The sequence below is a fragment of the Callospermophilus lateralis genome, chromosome 4 (assembly GCF_048772815.1).
Source record: "Callospermophilus lateralis isolate mCalLat2 chromosome 4, mCalLat2.hap1, whole genome shotgun sequence".
NCBI lineage: Eukaryota > Metazoa > Chordata > Mammalia > Rodentia > Sciuridae > Callospermophilus > Callospermophilus lateralis.
The window spans coordinates 60,973,216-60,985,901 of NC_135308.1; the positions used below are offsets into that span (position 1 = coordinate 60,973,216).

The 12,686-nt window shown below is 36.5% G+C and overlaps 1 pseudogene; it reads left to right on the plus strand.

Moving 5' to 3' along the window:
• Nucleotides 1-6,153: 6,153 nt before the first annotated feature.
• The window catches only part of LOC143398259 (transmembrane 9 superfamily member 3 pseudogene), a 30,949-nt pseudogene continuing 24,416 nt past the window's right edge, over nucleotides 6,154-12,686 (plus strand).

A 12,686-nucleotide genomic window follows, 5' to 3' on the forward strand; every position in this document is an offset into this window, starting at 1 on the left:
TGGTTTTAGATCCCAGTTCGCTAATTCATAGAGGCTTGGTTAGATTTCCTTCCAGTCCTCTCAAGGGGGGGAGCCCTTTCCCGGGTGGGCAGGGCCGTTAGCAGAGCCGGAAGGGCACGGGCCTTCTGTCCGGCCAGGCGGGGACCCTTCTGGCTGCGCTGGGCCGCCGGGGGCGCCCGCAGAGCCGGGCAGACGGCGCCCGCGTGGCTAAGAGCCGGGCGGGGTGACCCTTCGCAGAGCGGGCCGGGATGGCGGGAGCTGTCTGCCGGCCGGGCAGGGACCCTTCTCGCCAAGCAGGGCCTCCGGGGGCACTTGTAAAGCTGGGCGGCTGCAGTCGCATGGCTAAGAACCAGGCGGGCGGGGTGGCTGTTTGCAGAGCAAGAGCGGAATGGCAGAAGCTGTCTGCCGGCCGGGCGGGGACCCTTCTCGCTGAGCAGGGCCGCCGGGGGCCGCTTGTAAAGCCGGGTGGCTGCAGCCGCGTGGCTAAGAACCAGGCGGGCGGGGTGGCTGTTCGCCGAGCGAGAGCAGGGCCGCCAGGGTAGCCGGGATGGCGGGAGCTGTCTGCTGGCCGGGCAGGGACCCTTCTGCCGTGCTGCTCTGGGCCGCCTGCCGCTTGCAGAACCGGCCGGTGGCCGCGGGATTGGACTCTGCGCCCGCACTGCCGGTCAAGTTTCACTTGTCTAGGGCAAACTGTCACGTCTAATAAACTTACTAATTCTCGGCAGGTCTCCTTTTAACGGAATTTTGCTAGAAGATCCTCAGTAGGTAGAATGTAGCTGTTTTAATGGGTGTTTCTGATCCCGTTAATGTGGAGATATTGAAAGTGCTGCTTCCTCGCCGGCCGCCATGTTGGATCCCCCTAGTGTGCACTCTAGTAATTGAACACAGAGCCTCCCCCATGCTCAGTGTGTGCTCTACCACTGGCTTTTATCTTTAGCCCCAGAAAATGTACTTGTATTTAAAAAACCATTAGTTGATAGACATATAATGATTATATTATTGTCATTTTTATATGAACTAATATTAACAAATTATTTTCATATTTAATGACTTCTGAATTCTAATTTCTAATAAAATAAATGTCTATAGATAGTCTTCACAAAAGCAAACATTTGAGTGCTGAATAACTTTTAAAAGCAGAAGGAAGCTCACAAAGTTTAAGAACTACTGTTCTAAGACATTAAGCTGTCAACAGATACACTCCTAGTGAATATTTTATAAATTAAATTTTAAGACAATGAAGACATAGTGAGACTTTGATCATTTCAATTAGCTGATTAATTTTAATTAGCTATATTTCTCTGGACTCCAAGATAATTGTGATTCATATTTGTATTCATTATGTCTTCCTCTTTCCACAAAGGTTTTTATAAGAGACATTTGTTTCAGCCTATCTGTACATACAGTTAAATAAAGTCTTGCAGATACGAAACCATGGAAGCCAGTGGAAAGTTTCTGTCCTAGCATTGTGACTATGAGCACAGGGTCCTGAGCTGAAATGCCTAGATTTATTCAACCCTTGGGTTTCCTTAAAGTATGGGTTATATTACTAGTTCAATCAAAATTCTAGTTATATGATTACATAACTTCATACTTACAAAGAATCCAGAATAGCACTAGACAACTTAACAAATGTTAGTTACCCTTGTATCTAATTTAGTAACATTAGCTATCATTATATTCATCACTGAGAATAGTGTCAAAATAAGACTGGGAATTCTGGAGGGAAAGGGCTATTAAAAACTTAGGAAGTATTGATGAATCAAAGGAATTAGTGGATGGTAAATAAATCTTCAAATGAGTCAGTTTCCTTTTCTGAGAAATCCTTTATGTTTTCATCCAAGAGTGAAGTTCTCCTTCTGGTACACTAACTAGTAAGCATATAATAAGGCTTCATTATGCAGTCTAAATATATGCCCCAACAAAGAAAACAAAGACTGCATGTTATGAAGACTAGTAATTATAGAAAAGGCAATCTGTTAACTCCCAACTATATCATCTCTTAATGACATTGTTTCCCAAGCTGGGACACCATCTTTAAAATGATATTGCTAGAGGATAAGAGTCCTGACATAGCATCCTGAGAATCAATGAAAACCAGCCTTATAAAAGACAGTCTGTTGAGACCTGCTCTCATTGTTTGTACTACAGAAAGGACAACAGTAGGAATCATTTTAAATAGAATACCCTAGATCTCATAAAATATTCTTATATCTGCACTGTGACTATGACGACCTGTGAAATGTTAGTTTTTGTAATTTCTTTTTTTCATCATGGAAAACTGAACCCAGGGCCTCATGCATACTAGGCCAGCACTCTAACACTGAGCTATATCCCCAGCCCAGGTGATTTTTAATCCTAATCAGTATATGCAGATGTTTATATTGAATATCTCTCCATATTAAAATTAGAGTCACTAAATATATTTTTCAGAGCATCATAATTTGGTCAAATGTAAGAGTACACTTTCAAATATCTGGTTTGCCCATGAGGTGGTGAGTGCCCCACAATTGGCTGCATAAAACAAAAGTCTACATATCTTCATTAGAAAGAAATTTTAAATCCCACAGATCCATTTAATTCTGCTCTTTACTCTTTGCAGTAATGTGCAGCAAACAAGCCCACTGCCCTTCTTTTGCCTGTGACAGAAATAAACCATTCTGCACAGCTACCCCTTTCATATCCTGGACAACTCTCATTCAATTATCCAACAAGTATTTATGGACCAGAAATTCTTCCAGGAACTTAAATTATGGCAAGGAACAAAGCATTTAAAATATATGCCTTCACATAACATATTATTTTGGGTGAATGTAAATTAAAAATAATAAATTAATATATAGATTGACAGAAAGCTGTATGTGCTCTGGAGAAAAGCAGGACAGAGGGAGAAGGAATTTGGGGATGGAGGCGAGATGTTAGTGAGAGGGGAGGAGATTCTCAGAGGAAATAGAAGAGACAGGTGTGAGGGTTTTAGAAACATTTATATTTGTCTATTGATTGAAATTTTCCACCTGCAACCACACCAAATAAATTTATTTATAATCAGGCATATTTAAAGTCTTTCATCCAAATATCTTCCATTCTTTTACCATTTATCATGTGCTCAAATTTCTACTTCTTCTATGCCTTGGGTTTCTTTTCCTTTTACAGACCATGCCAGAAATGGGATAGTCTGAAATACAAAGTAGACTGAGAAAATGTCCCACCACCCTCATTCTGTGTTCCCTTTTCTGATGTGAGCAGCACTTCCTTCAGACTTTTTTTTATGACATCCACATTTGAATTACAAGTCTCCTCCTCACAATTATCTTAGCTTTATGATGTTTCAATGCACCTTAAATTTGTGGAGCTCTAGGCTGCCTTCTAACAAGCTCCATGGCAGCAGGCATTCTGAATATTTCATTTCATCATTGTTCTTGACATATATTAAGTGCTCCTAGTAGGTTGAGTTAGATGAATTAATATTAAAAACTAAGGAAGCAAGTTTTTAATGTTAATTATTTTACTATTATTGTACTTTCCACTGATTCTATATGTAAACTCCAAGAGGCCAGAAAATTTTACAATGCTAATTGTTACATTGAAAGTTTCAAGAACAGGCATTGTCTGTATTAAGCATTAAAAGAACACTTGTTGAAGGACTGTACTTTATGAAACGGTCAAGTTTCATGTACAAATAGAAAATATGTAATAGGCAAAAAAATTTTGAAATTCAATCTTGTGTTGATATGTTACTTTATATTTCATGAAAGGTGTTCTAGCATAGTCTCTGCAATTCTATGGGGGTTCATAGGATAGAATGCTTTATTTCCATTTTATTAAAAGAGCAATTTTATGAAATTCTCAGAGATTAAAGAGTTTGAGGCACGGATGTCGTCAGGCTTGAATCTACATCTTCCATTCAAGCTCTTACTTTCTTTATTCCACAGTGACTGCAGGGTTCTCAGGTGAAATGGACATTTCCTTGCCAAATCTGAAGTCAGAAGTTCCCCTTTGTCAGCTCTGGATCTTTCCTTCCCCTTCAATGGGCTTCCATTGCCCATGTTTACAATCACCCCTGGTCCAGACACAGGTCAAGTCTGTTGACAGTGAATCATGATCATTCCTTTCTCCAGGAGGAAGAGTTCTGTATACTAATCAGCCTGATACTCTGCCTTTTTCATTGATTTGCTATGTATTCCAGCTAGTTTAAAATTGTTTAAATATTTTATTTTATAAAATTTTCTAGCATGATACAGAAACATATGTACTGAAGTATTATCTTCAGAAGTTTGCTTAAAAAATAGACCTTGCCCTATCTTGCCAGAGTTATCTGATGTATTTTTATTTGTAATTTCAAAACAGAAATCATTTCTATTCATTGTAATTGTGGTAATCATTTCAGATTTCAACTTTATTGCCTTGGGTGTGTGAATAGAGTATTTCCAGATGGATGCCTGAGGTCAGTAACTTCTTATTTTAATGAAGGGAGTGCTTCCCCTATATGACTGATGGAGAGACATTATTTTTAGGGAGCAACAGCAATTCAGTGTGTTTAGTTTACATGGTATTACTTTCTCAGTATACAGGGCAGGCGGGAGTTGCATCTCCCTGATTCAGAGGGGCTGAAATTGTGCTAATGTCATGAGAGTTCAGACATTGATGAATAAGGTAATCTATTCCAACAGAAATGTGGTGACAGAGAATTAAGTAAGAGTGTTTCTGTGTGGTTGAGGCTTGTCAGATTGGACTTCCAAGGTGGAAAAGATGTGAATAAGACATGTGGAATACAGTGGTCAAGCAGGGAAAGAATGGACACTGGGAATACAAAATTCTGGGTATAAGTCCCTGAATAGGAGCTTTTCCATGGTCTCTAAATGTCTTCTAGATATGGGCTTTTCCATCTTCTGTAAAGTAAAGTTATTCATACTTATGTCATAGGGTAATTCTAAAGATTAAATGGCATAATGTGTATAGAATCTCTGTGCACAAGAGAACATTAGCAATGACAGATGCTTCTGGTTGGGAAGCTAAGGCTTTAGTGTAGAGTTTCCAGCAGCCTATCACAGCATAAAATCAGAAAATTTACAGGTGATAAGCACTGAGTCTTCACATTCCATTTAGAGAGTTGTTAGAACTCATAGTAATAGCAAAAAACTGATCCTTTTTTTATAATTTGCAGCATGATATTTAAGAGAAGAATAAACAGCAATATGCATTAGACATGATTGGCAAAGTCCATACTAACATGGTTAACTGATATTTGGCAAGGATGCCAAGAATATACAATGGGGAAAGGTCAGCATATTCACATAATGGTGCTGGGAAAACTGTATCCATATGCACTTGTGTCACACATGAGAAACCAACTCAAAATTGATTAAAAATGCAAAACTAAGACTCAAAACTAAGTCAAGAAGAAAATATAAGGTCCTTGATACTGATCTTGGCAATACTTCTTGGAAGGAACACCAAAGACACAGGCAAGAAAAACCAAGAGAGAAATGTGGCTATTTCAATTTAATTTGTTTCTATACAACAAAGGAAACAACCAAATAAAAAGGCAATCCAGAAAATGGAACAAAATATTTGCAAACTATGTTATCTTATAAAGGGTTAATATCTGAACTATATAAATAACTACTACAATTCAATATCAAATAATAAATTTCTCTATTACAAAAATGAGCAGAAGATTTGAATAAACCCTTCTTCAGTGAAGACATACAAATGGCCAACAGGTATATGAAAAGTACTCAATGTCACCACCCATCAGGGAAATGCAGATCAAAAACAAAATGTTTTTGTACACCTATAGGTATGATCATTATATATACATTAAATAACTAGTATTAACATGGATGTGGGAAAAAAGGACCACACTTAGAATTTAAACTGGTGCTGCCACTATGGAAAACAGTATGGCATTCTCTCCAAAAAATTAAAACTAGAGCTACCATAGGATCTAGCAATCCTACTTGGGTATGTATCAAAGAAACTGAAATTAAAATATGTTAATTTCAGGTTGTTCACAATGACCAAGATATAGAAGAAAATTAAATGTTCTCAGAGGATTAATGTATAAAGATAATGTGATACATACACACAATGCAGTACCATTCAGTTTGAGGATAGAAGGAACCTTGACCACTTGTGACAACTTGGGGGAACATGGAGAACAACCTAGTGAGGTAAGCCAGGGTACAGATAATATAAGCGGTTATATTATGAAACTAACACAAACTCAGAAGAGGTGAGTGCAGTGGTGGTTTCAGGGGATGGGAAGAGGGCAAATGTGGAGAATGAAGCAAAGGACTCAAAATTCTGGTTCTACCATATAAATAAGTCCTAGAACACTACTGCAGCACACAGTGCCTATAGTTAAAACTGAAGTCTACTTAAAGTTATACTAAGATAGTAGATGTTAAGTGTTCTCATCATACAAAATAATAGTAATAATAAATAAAAAGCTAAAAGGAAATTTTTATAGGTTCTGGTCAGGTTTATGACAGATCATAGTGATGGATTCATGAATATATAGATTTTGCCAAAATCATCAAGTTGTATATATTAAATATGTACAGATTTTGAACATCAAAATATCCCCAAAAAGGGTGTTTTTAAGGAGAAAAGAAAGATATATATTCTCTTCAACTAATCTATCTTTTTTCAGTTAAATTTGCAGAAACACAGATACTGAATCTAAAAGGGTAGAAGAAAAGATGTTCTCCCCAACAAAGCCTTTGGCTGCAAGAAACAGAAAAGTCATTAAATAAAAACTGAGTTCAGCAAGGACATTTTCTATGGCATATAGGAGTTTGGAGCTGTGGCAAAATAGGAATAATTAATGGATTAATTAAGTTAAATTATTAAGATTTCTTCAGTCACTTTTGTTTTAACTTTGGTTCTTTCCATCTTCCATACTACAATCATCAGAATGGAAACATATGTCTTCAGGCTGGTCCTAATTATTGACAGCAAGATGGCTGCAGCATCTTTATCACATCCTTCCACAACAACATCCAAAAGCCGGAATGGAGAGAGGGCATATTCATCTCCTTGTATCCCTAAATAAGAATGACTAGAAATATCCCAGAAGTTTCCCACCTGATTTCCCTTCATGTCCTTCTTGACAAAATTCTGTCAATGCCCATGCCAGCATGAATCAGTTGGCAGGGATGTAGAATTACCATAATTGGCTTGGACAAGTCAAGCTTCACCCCTGGAGTTGGGTAGGAAGCCAAATTCTCCTGATGCTTAAAATCCCTAGGCAAAGCATGGACAAAATCAGTGAATGCTTGTAGGCCACCAAACAACACTATCTTCATTGGTAAAGCTATCCCTTGTTGGTCTCATCCATTTTATTCTCTCCTATTTTCATTATAGTGTATTAAAAGTACAGACATTTTTTTTAATCTTTCACAACCTCGGGTTTGTAGCACCAGTTTCCACTAGACCACTTGGTAGCATGTCTTATAAACAGCCTAACATTCAGTTCACAAAAGAAACACTTATAAGCACGTTAAGAAATGTAATTGTCCATTAAACTTCCAACTCTCTGAAGATCAGCAATGTAATCCCTCACTGTACCTGGGAGGTAGGAAACAGCCACAATATGTCCAGCTGATTCTATTGCTTTTAGTTCCTCACAATCAGAGACTGTGAGTTTTGTGGTACCTTATAAAGTCTTTAGGGGCAAGACTCATCTCCTTCAGTGGTACATTATGGGCAGCTAATATTTATTGGATGAATTAATCCATTTGTGTTATGCTGTTTGTGGCTCTACAGTCTGAATAGATGAGTATTACCTTTGGGAAGCTCATTAAGCCCGTATCTATTTATGGTCTGACTCTTCTTTACCCCAGGGAATCTAGATTAATCCTGCAAAAATGACCACTGTTTTGTGTTAGACTGAACCATCCTATTTCACAACACTTCACAGATTTGTGTTATTACTGAACATAGTGTGCTTGAGGAGTATAATTACAGCATTATTTCTTCTGACATTTCAGAGTTGGACAGGTTCCACTGTGGGACATTCTAACATGGCCTAGTGTGCAAGGCTCTCCATGAGCTGCTTGGGGCCACACTTCAGGATCCTGTCTTTTGATGACTGCACTAGCAGCCCTTCCTTCATTTTGCAATTTGCTTAATACTCTCTCCTTTAAGCCCTTTTGGTGCATTTATTTGTCTAGATGTTGCCTCTGCCTGAAATGCCCTTTGTGACCTGATCTACCTTCTGAAATTATCTTCAGATTCATTTTTTTTGCTAGACCCAAGGAGAAAAAAGATACCTTGATTATTTTTTTCCTTTTCCTTCTTTTTGAGAGAGAGAGAGAGAGAGAGAATTTTTTTTAATATTTATTTTTCAGTTTTCGGCGGATACAACATCTTTGTTTGTATATGGTGCTGAGGATAGAACCCAGGCCGCATGCATGCCAGGCAAGTGCGCTACCGCTAGAGTCACATCCCCAGCCCGGACACCTTGATTCTTTTAACCATGTTTTACTCTAGCTTTGGTTTGGTTTGGATTTTACCATGTTTATTTCCCTGTTGAGATGGTAAATTTCTTGGAAATGGATTCTGTTTATTCTCTTAAAACTTTGTCCCCATTGCCTTTTATAGTAACTTTAATGTAGATAATACTCCATAAATATTCATCCATTAAAATTTTTAATTCCACATAAACACAACAAGCAAGGAAAGATTTTAATATTAGAGAACTAGTGTCTGTATAAATTGTAATATTTTACTTGTAATCCATGTTCAGAATTAAATCCTTTGATGGACAGTAATTTTAGAGAAAAGCACATTCTCAGCGTTAAACTCACATTGAAAACTTCAATATGTTGAAGTATTTTGTTTTATATAATGTTTACATAAACAATTCAATGTGCTATCTGGCTGTCCAAAGCACTTTCATTTTTTTTTCCATTTCTCTTTCTACCTCCTGTATCCTTTTTTTCTTTTCTGTCTCTATCACCTCATTCAAATTGATGAAGTATAAAATGATTCTGAAATAATTTTAAGTATAAATACTCTTGAGATGCTTTACTCATTAGTTCAAATGGGATATTAATGACCAATAATATCTAACTCCAACAAGCAAAATTCCAGCCTACAGTTTTGCTGCAAAAATTTAGAAATAGCTCCACCACTTCATAATAATTTCCCCTGTCACAATCAGCATTTGTGCTGCCACAGTTGTCCCATTCACAAAGAATACCTGTGGCATCCTCTAGGAGGCAAACATCTTGGGAGTCATAGCTTTGCTTTGTTCATTGATATATTTCAGGCATCTAGAAGTGTAGTTGGCTCACAGTAAAGACAATAATTGAAGTGAATGAGGGAATTCATATCTTCTGTAATTATACCTGTTTAATTGTAGTTGAAAGCTTCAATCTTATCATTTCCTCTAATCCTTATTTCTCCTTTTTCTTTCAGCAAATGAAATGTTCCATGTACTTCATATGTGCTGGGTAAAAATGAAAATAATAGTAAATAACATCAACTTCATCTCTCTCCATTTCCCAATCTCATTCACACACCAAAATTTCAACTTTCAAAAACAGTTAAAGATCTTGTTACACTGATAAAGCCTTAATTGGAATCCAAAGTGTGCTGCAACTTGGCCCACCTGGCAGCTCTAATTCAACTTGGCAGTTACTCAACATTTTCTTAAAAAATTACTTACTATTTTGCTGTGTTCTATCATCCATTCACATTGTCATCCTTTCATAGAATGCTCTGCCTTTTCTCTGTATGTCTCCACTATAACACTTTTTTTTCACACAAAATTTTGTTGCCAGGCTTATCTTATTTTTCAAAGAGACCATCTTTGATTACTCCAAAAACTCCATAAACAATGAGAGCAAATGTGGCTCCAGAAATTGGAGAGACATTAATGAAACATGTGATCCTTTCTCCAAGAACTATGTGCATGCACATCTTCCCAATATCCTCCCAAGGACTCAAAAATGTCTTTATTCTCCTGACCCACAGTGAAATCTGTGCCACTCACAAATAAACTTATATCCTCATGGCATCTACTTCTTTTCTCTTGAACTGAATTACCAATCCCTTGAGAATCAGGACCATGCCATGTACATACATACAATCCCTGGGAATGTCATAATGCCTTAATCACTGTTTAAAATTTTTAAAAACTTCAAAATCTGTACATTACTGAAGTCCATCATATGAACAATTCTTATCAAGATTAATGACAGCTAAACATATATATATTTTCTGTGCACACTACCTTTGTATAATTACTTAGGCTTGTGTTCATAGCTACATTTAAAAAAACATCTCCAAATGATGTTTGCAGTCATTCCAATTTAGTAAAATTTAAAAATTTAACTATGATTTTTGATAATACTTTGACCATATAAAAAGACCAAAAATAAATAGAAATAACAGTGGGTAATTTTGTGACCTATATCTGCACTTTCCCTTATTTTTTCTTCTCCAAAATCAAGTATTTATATATACATAATGTTAAATAAATTGTTATCTATTACTTTACAGAAACAAACCAGGGATACCAGTAGAGTAGAGGAGGGGAATCAACCAAAGGGAGGAGAGGAGGCCAAGGGAAAGTACTGGGGGAATGAAATGGTGCTAATTATATTATGTACACATATGAATATACCACAAGGAACCCCATGATGGTGTATAACACTAAGGCACTAAAAAAAATAAAAAGAAACAAACATACATTTTTAAGTCAAGTTTATAGCCAAATGTTTAAGAGCCAAAGTACAATAATAGAGAAAGAAGATAGCAGAGAATGCGATGGGGGAGAGAAAGAATCTCAGAGAGAAATCACTTTGCCTTCAAAAGTTTCCCAGTAACATGTAGAGGAACTAGTTTTAAATTGCTAAATCAATTTATTTTATGTTAGGAGACACTCTTCTCTTGAATACGCCAAATCCCTTATCTATTTTAACTTATTTCTACAATTTTGTCTCTGCTATTAAAATATAAAATATCTTGGCTTTTTAATATATAGCATTCAATTTATAGAAAATTCTCAGAATCAAAGATAAAGCCAATTTTAAAGGAACAGGTAATCATATTAGGATTCTTCTGCAAGAATTTACTTGTGTCACTCAGATTCTCAAAAGAGGATATAAACAAATTTAGAATATACAAAGAACCCATTCATCATTTGGTTAAAAGTATAAATCATCCACTGGGGTGAAATGTGGGGAGAAAAACTCAAGAGCAAAATGTGACTCTGGAATGCAAAATTAGTTTGGACAAATCATTAAAAAACACACTGTATAAAAATAATTCTTTGCTACTCCCCACAGACTGAACAAAGAGAGAAATTCAGATTTCTGTCATCAATAGAACATTCCATCTAGAATAACAGAGAATAGAAATCAACTTCTCAACAACTAACCATTTCTTAACCTGCACTATTCTTCAATTTCTACAAAATATTGTCACATTTCTAGGATTATCCATATGGATACACCATGGATCAAATGAGACTTTCAAATTCCCAGGTCCCTACTTAAAAAACTACACAAATTTCAAGGGCTGGAAGATCATTAATGTGCCCAACACATGCAACACCTCTGAACCATCTCTAAATCCTTTAACCTGTTGTGCGTGGATTAATGTCTAGGGTTTATGATTTAGTATGGTGTTGCTTATAGAAGTCCCAAGGATTCCTGCTCTGAATATTCTTGAGACCCGTGCAAATAAAAATTTAGTCTGATTTTACTGTTTGAGTTCTCGACAAGCTTTGCCACTTCAAGTAGGTACCTGAAATCTTATCTGACTGCATTAATGTTACCTCTAGGCTAATCTGACATGTTTGGGCAAGAACTAAATTGGCCTTGTAAAACTGGAAAATAAATTCTACATTCACTCCATCTTTCACATACCACAATCCACATTTCCAATTCAACTCTACCTATATCACACTGGATTTTTTTCACCTGAAGTAGTAATCTTTACCATTTCTCTCATGAGGTAACCATTCATACATACTTTAATTATTTTTTATATATTTAATAACCATTTGCTATTGTCTAAGTATTATTCTAAGTACTTTAAGTATATTATTTTAATTAATTCTTACAACAATCCTTTGATATGTATATCATTATTTTTCCCATTTGAAAGATAATAACACTGAAGTACAAAGAGGTAAAACAATTTGCCCAAATCATACAGCTTGTAAACAGTGAAGATAGAAGTTTTAATTCTGCATCTTCTTAAGTACTATGGCTCTCTGAAATTAACCTCTCTAGATACCATTTTCATTCTATGATATTCTTCTACTCAAAAAAGCAGAAAGAGGTCACTGACCCATTAAGTTAATATTTTTGACAAGGGTCCACCCTGTTTGATCAGGCCACTATGTCCATGGTTGAAGTTGAAGTGACTTGGTTGTTTTGTATCATGAGTTCACCTGCTTTGATAGCTGAAACCACAGATCATGCCCCCCTCTTCTTTTCCCCTCCCATGTTTCTTTTCTGTACCATGTATTCTTTTTTCTTGTAACTACATGCTTAAAGCATCACATACAACTGTAATTTGTTGAGTATTTTCTTACTTGAGTCATCTGATAAAACCTCCTACTCTGTTCGCTGGATATGACCTCTTGCATATAAGACTCTCTTAACCTAACCAGATATTTGGACTTGATCCTAAATAGCAGGTTTTGCCTTGATATCATCATTGTA